At 44.5% G+C, this 11,779-nt stretch overlaps 1 pseudogene across 1 annotated transcript; it reads left to right on the top strand.

The window, feature by feature from the left end:
• Window positions 1–9,899: 9,899 nt before the first annotated feature.
• LOC309361555 (protein transport protein Sec23A pseudogene) lies at window positions 9,900–11,440 on the top strand (annotated as a pseudogene). Its single transcript has one exon. The product of its transcript is annotated as a protein transport protein Sec23A pseudogene (transcript).
• The last annotated feature ends 339 nt before the right edge of the window (window positions 11,441–11,779 follow it).

Here is an 11,779-nt window from a genome sequence, read left to right as displayed (position 1 = left end):
GACCTGAAATCTAGGACTGATATTTCTTTCTTAGCAGGCCTCTGTTACCTTATCTGAAAAAAGCTCCTCCTCTTCTTCTTTATATAACTCACCCATCTGGCTGTGTTGCCCCAGCCACTCTGAGCAGCTTCCATAATAAAATATCAAACATTAAAAAAACTCCCTGTACAGGGCTGCCTTCAGCTGTATATTTATTTATATCCTTGGCATCTGATGGGAGGGCGTTCCACAGGGCGGGCGCCACTACCAAGAAGGCCCTCTGCTTTGTTCTCTGTTACTTCACCTCTCGGTGAGAGAACCACTGGAAGGCCCTTGGAGCTAGATCACAGTGAACAATAGGGGTGGAAACACTCCTTCAGGTATAGTCAACAATATGTGTTTTCTGAGGCAACAAAAAATGTGACTTCCTCTGGACTGAATCTGGGACCTTTTGAATGCAAAGCACATGCTCCATCAATGAGTTATGGCTCTTCACCAATGGCTCCAACATATATGGTTAGAGTGTCCTAAACTGAAACAATTTTGGGCAATGATAATCTCTGAAATGAGACTAATTACTGGTTATCAACTCACTTTAAAACTGAAAGAGTTTCTTCCATTCAGAGGAAAACTATTTTGATAAACACCTGGTGACATATCAACTAGACATGTCATTCTAGAAGCTAGAATGTTAATTGCCAGTTGCTGGAAGCTTAAAGAGCACCTGCCAGTTTCACAGTGGTACAACCAAGTTTTGGAAAGTGCCCTAACTGGGGGTGGGAGTGGAATCACTAGCCAGATCAAAACATTATCTGGCTGACAAGATCAGATGAATAATTAGAAAAATTGCTTCCAAGGCTCTGGGATACAGAAAATTTGCCAGCGATATCCAGACCACAACAAGAAAGTAGTACTTTTAATATTAAAAAACAACACGCGGTTCTTATGGCCTTAAGAAAAGACATTGCTTTTATTATTCCGTAGTTATTGTAACACATACCTGTTTGCTGTTATTTAACAACGGACAGAAAAATCCTAAATACCAATTACACAATGGTGGGAGTGCAGAGATACACAGCTACTGTGCTAGCAGAACAAGTACTGTAACTGCTATGGCAGAGATGGGATGAAAAGGTTCCCTAAGGACCACTTTCCCCTCTGGACCAATCCAGTGGTGGGCAGGGCGAGAGGCAAAAAAAGTGGGCAATGCAACAAGTGTGAATTTTCCCTTTGTACAGCAGGTTAGTTCATTCACACTCACATGTTCCTCTCTGTCCTCTTTCCAGGCGAGCAAAAAGTCAAGCCTGGTCCCAACTTGGCTGACTGCCCATTCGTTTCGGGGCCCACTTCAAAGTGTTGGTTCTGACCTATAAAGTCTTACATGGATCAGGACACCAACACCTTAAGGACCACCTCTCCCCTGTTACGGTAAAATCTGGGTGCGAGGCTGCTCTGCCACCCAGCTCGTCGGACTAAGTCCACGGGTCCCTGCAGAGGAAAATGAGCTCAGCCGGAGACAGGAGCAAGCTGCAGAAGATCCAAGTTTATTGCGCAACAGGTTCAAGGCGAGATTGAACCGCGAGAAAGGGGTGACATGAACTTTTGAAACTTCCCTCCATGCCCCAGAATACAGTGCAAAACATATCCCAGTTACATCATGAATACATTAAGAAGAGGTTGGGTTACACAGATTACATCATGAATACATTAAGAAGAGGTTGGGTTACACAGGATTAACATATGGAGGAGGGAGGGGGGAATATGCAGAGATGGAGATATGCACAGATAAGCACATCCTGAGTACCGGTGATGAGAAGACAATGGTCCATGTACTGGCATTGCCTGGAGGAAAGGCTTGGCAGAGTGATTTGACAGGATTCGGGTCTTGACACCTTGCTTGAGGAATTATGGAGGACAGGGGAGGTGTCATGGAGTCCTAGAGAAATTGAGCAAATTGGCACGTTGATTTTCTATGAATTTTATAGATTTTAGTCCCTTTTGACATTGACAATTGGAAATAAATGGATATATTGTAGCGAAGAAGAAGGTGAAGAAGACATGCCCCCCCTTCCGTATCACCCCATATGAACCAACCCAGACCCTGAACTTGTCATCCAAGGCCCGTCTCTATGTACCCCCTCCTTGAGAGGTTGGAAGGGTGGCAGCACAAGAACGGGTCCTTTGGGGGATGGCTCCCTGTCTGTGGAATGCTCTCCCCAGAGAGACTCGCCTGGCACCATCAGTACAATGTCATTAGACACCAGACAAAAACATTCCTCTTTACCCAGGCCTTTGGCCATTAAATAATCTGTGGCCAGTTAGAGCTGTGGGTGGGGGACTGTTGTTATGATTATTTTATTATTATGCTGTCTGCTATTATGTTTTTATTATGGTGCTCCATAAAACGTGATCTTTTGCTAAAGTGTGTAACAACAACAACAATAATAATACCCCACCTATCTGGCTGAGTTTCCCCAGCCACTCCGGGCGGCTCCCAACAGAATATTAGAAACACAATAAAACATAAAAACTTCCCTAAACAGAGCTGCCTTCACATGTCTTCTAAACGTCAGATACAGTGGAACCTCGGCTGCCGAATGCTTTGAAAGTCAAACATTTCGGATTTCAAAAGACAACAACCCGGAAGTGAATGCTTTCATTCTTGAACGCGCCTTGGAAGTCAAACAGCTCCTGAGGCGCATTTCTCAATTTTTTCAATGGATTTTGCCAACTGGCAATTGCACCTCGGTTGTTGAACGTTTCGGAAGTTGAACGGTTTTCTGGAACGGATTACGTTTGACAACTGGGGTTCCACGGTAGTTGTTTATTTCCTTGACGTCTGAAGTGAGGGTGTTCCACAGGGCGGACCCCACTACCGAGAAGGCCCTCTGCCTGGTTCCCTGTGACCTCACTTCTCACAGAAGGCCCTCAGAGCTGGACCTCAGTGTCCAGGCTGAACAATGACGGTAGAGATGCTCCCTCAATTCAATGATACAGATTTTTCTCTGTTTAAGCAAACCATCCATATTGTATATCATTCTGATTTTAACATTTTTAAATGTTCCTACTTTTTTATATGTAAAAAAATTAAGATTATACTGCACGATTTTTGCCACTGGACACGTCTTATGTAATTTCTTATCGTTGCCCAAGAGAAACTGCAGGAACATTACTCTGCTGCTTTCAGACTGGTTTTCCCAAAGTGTGTTTCTAAAAAGTCTGAGGTTCTGCCAAGGGTAATTAAGGGAAACCAAGATGGCTTGGCTCATACAAACTTACTTGCATTAGAGGCTCTAGGAATATTGATAAAAGACAAAGCCAGGTTCTGTGGCATGTTGTTTAAGATCCTTAAAGAGCAGGATTTCAAAGAAATGAAAATCAAAAAACCGAGGCTAATCATGCTGAATACAGTCAGTATTAATAAATGCATCACATGGGTGGGAGCACACAGCTACCTATCAATTGTTCAGGATTTCCTGAGTTACCTTTAATCCGCTCTGATGCAATGCCTGTATACTCAGAAGTAAACCCCGGCTGGATTCAATGGGATTGACTTCCAAGTAGCATGCTGCATTTTACTAACTCAAACCATTGGCTCATCTAGCAGGGCATTGTCTACCAATTACAGTGGTACCTCAGGTTACATACACTTCAGGTTACAGACTCTGCTAACCCAGAAATAGTACCTCAGGTTAAGAACTTTGCTTCAGGATGAGAAGAGAAATTGTGCTCCGCCGGCGCGGCAGCAGCAGGAGGCCCCATTAGCTAAAGTGGTGCTTCAGGTTAAGAACAGTTTCAGGTTAAGAATGGCCCTCCAGAACAAATTAAGTATTTAACCCGAGGTACCACTGTATCTCGGTCCTGCTACAAATGTCAGGAGTGCCTGCAGGAGCTAGGCCCTGTGACTGGTAGGGCCTCGCAGGACTGGGGCCTTCCTGAGTTTGGCCTGGAAGGGCAAGGCGCGGCTTGACAGAAGACGTGTAGCCACAGCAGTCAACATTTCCCTTTTTTAAAGGGAAATTCCCTCATTCTGAATAGGATTCCTTGCAAGAAAAGGGAAAAGTTGACAGCTATGCTTGTAGCACCTGGTGGCAAGGGCTGGGAGGGGTATATAAGAACAGACTTTCCCTCTGGCTCTTTGCCACAGCAATGTGCTACCCACCTAGCTGTGCTTTGGCTTCCTGACTCCTGGTATCCTGACCCTTGGACTCTTGGCTTCCTGACCCCTGGACTGCTGATTCCCCCTTCCTGACCTCTACCCTGGTCCCGACATACCAAGCCTGTAACCCGGACCGTGACAACAAAACATCCTGCTTATTGGAGATGTCAGGTATTAGACCATGGACTTTTTGGATGCAATGCACCTGCTGCACTATTTTGAGCTATGGCCCCAAGGAAAAGAAGGGCAGCAGCCTTAGGTCTCTTAACTCATCCTACAGACACCAAAGAGGAGGCTTTTGAACATTGAAAAATAATCTTGCATTTTCATGTTCAAAAGTCAGCCCAGCATCACCTCCAGCCTGTGCCTCACCTTTTATCTCAAGACCTTAGGATCAAGGCACTCTGGATTTTTATTTTATATTTTATATGTCTTTCTAGTGTATATTTAAATCAGACGCAAGGAATTCCAGCAGCTTTCTCACTTTACTTAGTCACCATATGAGCGCTTCTGAACATGATCACCAGAGGGCGCAACATACGCTAGAAAACTAAAAGCAGCCTTAATTTACTGTACTTTCTTTTTAAAGGTTTCCTACAGAAAAACCTTTCAGAGTCAATGGACCATTAGCTGGCCCCTAAATGCTCAATGCTCCATTTTCTTCCCTTCCGCTTTATACTGGGAAGAAAAATTAAATTATAATTGGTCAAATTCTACCGAGAAGAGGTATCAAATAATCTCTAGGTCTTCTAAGGAGCAAGGCTCTGGTTTTGTGTTTTCTGTAGCAGGGTAGCATAGCTACGCTTCTTGAAATTATTCCCCATTCAGTGGCGCAATTTCCCTGAAATGAGTAGAACTGCAGCTTGCCCTTCAATATGTAATACTTTCCTGCAATAGCTGTCCGCAAATGACAACACTTTGGAGGTCCCAGGTCGAAAGGTGGTTAGATTGGTCTCAACTAGGGCCAGGGCCTTTTCAGTACTGGCCCCAACTTGGTGGAACGCTCTGTTCAGTCTGGCCTTTGGTTTGGACTCAGTCTGACCCTTGTTTCCCTCCCCTTACAGTTTTGATTTATGGGCTACTTTTAAAATGAGGCTGCATTTTAAATTGCATTTTAAGCTGTATTTTAAATTGGGTTTTTTCCCTATTATGTTTTTATTGTAATTTTACTGGTGTCGGCCGCCTGAGCCCGGCTCTGGCTGGGGAGGGTGGGGTATAAGCAAAATTTATTATTATTATTATTATTATTGTGTCCAACAACCCTTAGGGGCAGAACCTGCAGGCAAGCAGGCCCCACACAGATTCACCCCTGCTGCCATTTTGATTACAATGCAATGCACTCTTAAAGGGGAATTAAAATGGTAACAGGTCAAGTCCAGCCACATGGGAACGAACCTTCAGGTGTCTTCTAAAGGTTGTTTAGTTATTTATCTCCTTTGCTCGGGGGTCACATTACTCCACACGCTCCAACATTTCTCTGATGAAAATACAGTCATACCTCTTCTTGCAAACGCTTCGTGTTGCGTTTTTTCAGGTTAAGAACGCGGCAAACCCAGAAGTATTTACTTCCGGGTTTCGCTGCACACGCATGCACAAAAGCATTCTGCAAGGTTCACACATGCGCAGAAGCGTTCTGCACAGTTTGCGCATGCACAGAAGCGCTCTGTCGTTCTTCGCACATGTGCAGAAGCGCCGTTCTGGTTGCGGACTTTTCGGGGTGTGAACGGCACCCTAGAACAGATCGTGTCTGCAACCAGAGGTACCACTGTATAGGAAAGCAGGGCATTCCAGGATCAAATAAAAAACCAGAATGGCTTCTGTAAATCTAGGACTGTCCCTGGAAAACAGGGACACTTGGAGGGTCTGCTATTCTACCCACAACAGCCTGTTTTGGGAGCAACCCCCTAGATTCCCTGTCATTTTTGGAATTCTACCTGCAACGTAGCAGGGTTTCTGCTAAATTCCATTGCTCCTCAACTGGTATAACTTGAGTCTAGGATTGCTCTTAGGAACATGCTGATAACTCATTAGCAGTATTAATTGCAAAGGAATGTTCAAATGTATATTATCCATAATGATAATAAAAACTCTTTCCAGTAAATGCAAATGAATAATTAAGAAGAGATTATGTGCTTCATAGTATATGGTTACCCCTGGCAAAGCATCAGCAAACCAACTGAGCTAAAGATAAAATGTATTTCTTTTTCTCTCCGCAAGGTATTATTTGGAGGGTATCGTGTAATTATACATGACATCTAAGTCTCTGATCTAAAGTACAAAGATAAATTTAGCCCATTTAATTTAATCCATGTAAGGCATGTTTTGAACTATCCTGAGCACTCCTGCCTCAACAGTAAAAAGAGAAGCTACTCTCTCGCCCCAAGGATAGCATTGCTTTTACTCTTTATAGCAGGTGATTACATTCAGGTACGAATTCTGTGGTTTTATGAAACAGCCCAGTGTTGTTATTGTTGTTTCTTAACAACAAAAGCCCTGAAGGTACCAGTTATTTGCAGATGGAAACTCTAGGCCAGGCTTCCTTCGCCTCGGCCCTCCAGATTTTTTTGGCCTACAACTCCCATGATCCCTAGCTAGCAGGACCAGTGGTCGGGGATGATGGGAATTGTAGTCTCAAAACATCTGGAGGGCCGATGTTGAGGAAGCCTGCTCTAGGCCTTCAAATAAAAATGAAACCAGTGCCCAGATACTGGCTTGGAGGGCTCTTCCTGAATACTGAAAGCAGAAGCCAACTTTCCCCACTTCACCCCCCCCCCCCCAAAATGCCTCTCCAGAGGGTTGGGGAACCCTCTTGAGAAACACTGGATGTGGATGGTTGTGGAAGGTCAACCCAAAAGCAAATTGACAACATGTTTTTGTTTTTCCTGAGGATTGCAAGTCAGGGTCCACAACTCATTACATTTCGGTGACCATTTGGATGAGCAATAGCATTGTTTTGCTGTTTGAGGAGAGACAGCACCTGTGGAGAAATGCCAGATATGTGTTTGTGTTTGGAAAGAAGGGGAGAAATGACTCCTGTGTCCTCTGTGACAAGAGTTTGAGGCCTTGTACAGTGGTACCTTGGGTTAAGTACTTAATTCGTTTCTGAGGTCCTTTCTTAACCTGAAACTGTTCTTAACCTGAAGCACCACTTTAGCTAATGGGGCCTCCTGCTGCTGCCGCGCCGTTGGAGCATGATTTCTGTTCTCATCCTGAAGCAAAGTTCTTAACCTGAGGTACTATTTCTGGGTTAGCGGAGTCTGTAACCTGAAGTGTATGTAACCTGAAGTGTATGTAACCTGAGGTAACATTGTACTGTTAAGATGTCACAAGCCCATGCAACAAACAGCAGTTCTTGGCAAAACTTTCTTAGGCAGGGCCTGGTTCAGATAAAATCAGTCTGAGGAGTCTGGAGTTTGCTGAAAGTCAAAGACAGTTGCGATTTTGACAGTTGAGGATTTGGTGGGAATAAAGGTGCTGAGGAGGAAAGTGTGAAGAATAAGACTAGATAATAGCTGAGGGGGGAATTGAGGCCTGCATATTAACACCCGGTGTGTTATTTATACTTGTCTGGGGAAGTTCAGGGAAGGTTGCCAGTGGCTGAGTTAGTCTGAGATGCTGCCCTATATAAAGATATTACCAGAGTGAGGTTACACAAGTGAGCTAAACTGTCCAAGCAGCCAGAAGTTCAACCAGGGGATCCTTGGGATACAGAGGCAGATGGTTCTCCGTAGCTGGACAGATTTGTAGGAATAATTGGCTGGGGTGGAGGCTTGAGGAATTTGGCCTGAGGTAAAAGTCATTTAGAGGCTACTGTCAACAACAGAGTCCCTTGAGTCATCAGAACCTTTGAGACTCCAAGCTGTATCGATATTTCCTTATGTAAATAGTATCCCTTTAGTAAACCTTTGATTTAGTTTGAAATACACGCTGTCTCTAGTGTTGGTGTCCATCTTATGCCTAAGCCTACCACGCATGCTACTAGGAGGTGTCAAATTGGGCACCACAATTTAAGAAGGATGTTGACACGCTGGAATGTTTGCAGGGGAGAGCAAGCAAGATGATCAAGGGTCTGGAAACCAAGCCTTATGAGGAACGGTTGAAGGAGCTGGGTACGTTTAGCCTGGAAAAGAGGAGAATGAGAAGAGATAGGATAGCCATCTTCAAATATATCAAGGGCTGTCCCATGGAAGAGAGAGCAAACTTGTTTTCTCTTGTTCTGGAAGGTGAGACTCGAATAAATGGCCTCAAGATACAAGAAAGGAGAGTCCAACCAAACATCAGGAAGAACTTTCTGACAGTAAGAGCTATTCAACAGTGGAACAGACTCACGCAAGAGGTGGTGGACTCTCCTTCCTTGGAGAGGTCCAGTGCCAGATTTACGTATAAGCTAAAGAAGCTATAGCTTAGGGCCCTACTCTTGGGGGCCCCCCAAAATGTACTTCTTCTTAATTGTATTTCACTATAAATATACTTCTTCTTAACTGTATTTCAGTTCAACAATTACTTGGATAAAATACATATTTTGTTATGTGCAAATGGCTCTAGGTCCATAAATTACCATATAGCATATATTCAACACAAAAAACAGCGACAGTTAGTTGTTTACAAAGGACAGCTGGACATATAAAGGGCCCCATTACCTTCAGTAGCTTAGGGCCTCATCAAACCTAAATCCAGCCCTGGAGAGGTTGGATGGCCATCTATCATGGATGCTTTAGCTGAGATTCCTGCATTGCAGTGAGTTGGACTACATGACCCTTGGAGTCCTTTCCAACTCAGAATTCAGATTCCAAGAAAGCATTCTGAGTAATTTGGTGGCATCAGAAAATTAAAGAAGCACAGATACTAAATACAAGTGAGGTTGAGGGAACTTGGGCGTCCCTGACAATCCATAAAATGCACTGTATAAGCAGTCAATCCCTCTGGGTTTAATGTGTTCCAATGGCAGAGGGAGAGAAGAAGAGAGGCCACCAACAGCTCTGCTGAGAAGCCAGGTAGATCAGGCTCCTCTTTCCATCAGCTGTCACCTGGCATCAGCCATCCCAACAGTTGGATAAGGGCAAAACCATTGCATTGACTTTGCTGCCAATGGCTTTTGGCTTCTCCCTTGTTGTCTATGATGAGCACCAAGTGTTTACACTATCTCCAGTGTGAAGCTTTTAAACCAGCAAGGCTCTCGAAGACACTGAGATACCCTCACTGCCAGCTCCTCCTCTTCCTGGTCCTGCACTGGGTCATAGTTTATAGCTGGTTCTCTTTCCTCCCAAGTAGGAAGCTGTAGGCCGCTTTGAGCATGAATTTTTTGGGGTGTGTGTGGGAAAGAGGCATACCAATAAAATGAAGGAGTGGATGAATTTTGGATAATTCACCCTCATCACAGCAGCCTATGTCTCAACTCACACTGTCTGTACAAAAGGATTCCGCCAAACCTTCAGAGCCTTTTGGAGGTTCACATGGAAGTTGCATGGGGGGAAGAGGTGATAGAAAAGTCACTTTCCCTTTGCTTCTTTCTACTTGCAATAGTCAGCATCCAAGTCATGGTGTTGGGATGCAGCAGCCTTGGACCTAACCCAAAGGCCATCACTATGCAGGCAAAATGCAATGGGATCTTGGCTTTTCTTTTACATCAAGGAGAGGTGCTTTTTTTCTGCGGCTGTCCCACCATACTCCACATGCTGGAATACTGATCTCCCTCTTCCCTCCCTATCTCTGAGTTGTATTTGCTTTTATAGCTAAGTGAGTATGAAACCCCAACTGTCCTTTCAGCGGTTCCGCCAAACGGGCTGAAAGCGGCGGAAGGGAGAGAAGCGAGGCTGGCGCTGTCAGAAACATTGCTATTCTATGGCGACTTACCTGGAGTTTATTCAGCAAAATGAAGAGCGTGATGGGGTGCGTTTCAGCTGGAACATATGGCCCTCCAGCCGACTGGAGGCCACAAGAATGGTTGTCCCACTGGCCTGTCTACTGACTCCTTTGAAAGAAAGATTAGACCTGCCGCCTGTCCAGTATGAGCCAGTATTATGCAGCAGACCAACTTGCAAAACTGTCCTTAATCCACTTTGTCAAGTTGATTACCGAGCCAAGCTTTGGGCTTGTAACTTCTGCTTTCAGCGAAACCAGTTTCCTCCAGCATATGCAGGGATATCGGAAGTGAATCAACCAGCAGAGCTTATGCCACAGTTTTCCACAATTGAATATATAGTTCAGCGTGGTCCTCAGACACCCCTGATCTTTCTTTATGTGGTGGACACGTGTTTGGAAGAGGAAGACTTGCAAGCTTTGAAGGAGTCCCTACAGATGTCTCTGAGTTTGCTGCCTCCTGATGCTCTTGTGGGGTTGATAACTTTCGGCAGAATGGTACAGGTTCATGAACTGAGCTGTGAAGGCATTTCCAAAAGTTATGTTTTCAGAGGCACTAAGGATCTAACTTCAAAACAAATACAGGATATGTTGGGTCTTACAAGGCCTGCAGCACCTGTTCAGCAAGGAAGACCTCATCAGCCTCAGGAACAACCTCTTATTTCAAGCAGATTTTTGCAGCCCGTTCACAAAATTGACATGAACCTGACAGATCTCCTAGGGCAACTGCAAAGGGACCCATGGCCAGTAACTCAGGGAAAGCGACCCCTGCGATCCACTGGAGTAGCTTTGTCGATTGCTGTTGGATTACTGGAGGGAACATTTCCAAATACTGGGGCCAGAATAATGTTGTTTACAGGAGGTCCACCAACTCAAGGGCCAGGCATGGTGGTGGGAGATGAGCTGAAAACTCCCATCCGTTCCTGGCATGATATAGAGAAAGACAATGCCCGTTTTATGAAAAAAGCTATGAAGCACTATGAGACATTGGCTAATCGCGCAGCTACCAATGGACACTGCATTGATATTTATGCCTGTGCTCTTGATCAGACTGGACTTCTGGAGATGAAATGTTGTGCAAATCTTACTGGGGGTCATATGGCGATGGGTGACTCCTTCAACACCTCTCTTTTCAAGCAAACTTTCCAGAGAGTGTTTAACAAAGATCCCAGTGGAGCATTCCAAATGGCTTTTGGGGCCTCTTTAGAAGTGAATGAACCCCAACTATTTATGCCACCTGCCCCGAGGATAGGGCAGTCTACTTATCTAAGTAAACATCCTTGCAGCTATTACAATGGCTTTCACCAGGATCGCATTGCGTTAAGCAAATGCAGAGGAGGGCAACATAACAGTGACAGTTGTGGCCTGAAGGAGTTGTGTGCCCCCCCCGAACCATTTCTACTAAGCCATACCCTCTTCAAACTTTCATTCATGGTATATTGACATCCTCTTGAATTAATTAATTATTGGGTGAATTGCCTTTCACATTTATCCTGAAAATAGTCCAAGAATGACCAAGAATAGACTTTAAAAAAATAACAGTGTTTCCCTTTCAGCTAGCTGGAAATGTTTACATACCATGGATTATATATTTGCTTTCCTACTATTGACCTTTGCCACCACTTTACTCTCCCAAACTAGTCACCCAGGGACTCAGAAACACATACAAAACAACCTCTCAGAGTACCAGAAGTTGAGACGATGTGGCAAGTGTCATGATTACATTCCACAGCGTGCGAGTCAACGCCTGGATTTAGACGCATCAATGAAGCATTTCAGTTA

Source organism: Podarcis melisellensis (assembly GCF_964234715.1).
Source record: "Podarcis melisellensis genome assembly, chromosome: 2".
NCBI classification, from domain to species: Eukaryota; Metazoa; Chordata; class Lepidosauria; order Squamata; family Lacertidae; genus Podarcis; species Podarcis melisellensis.
This window is presented reverse-complemented; position numbering and strand designations above follow the sequence as displayed.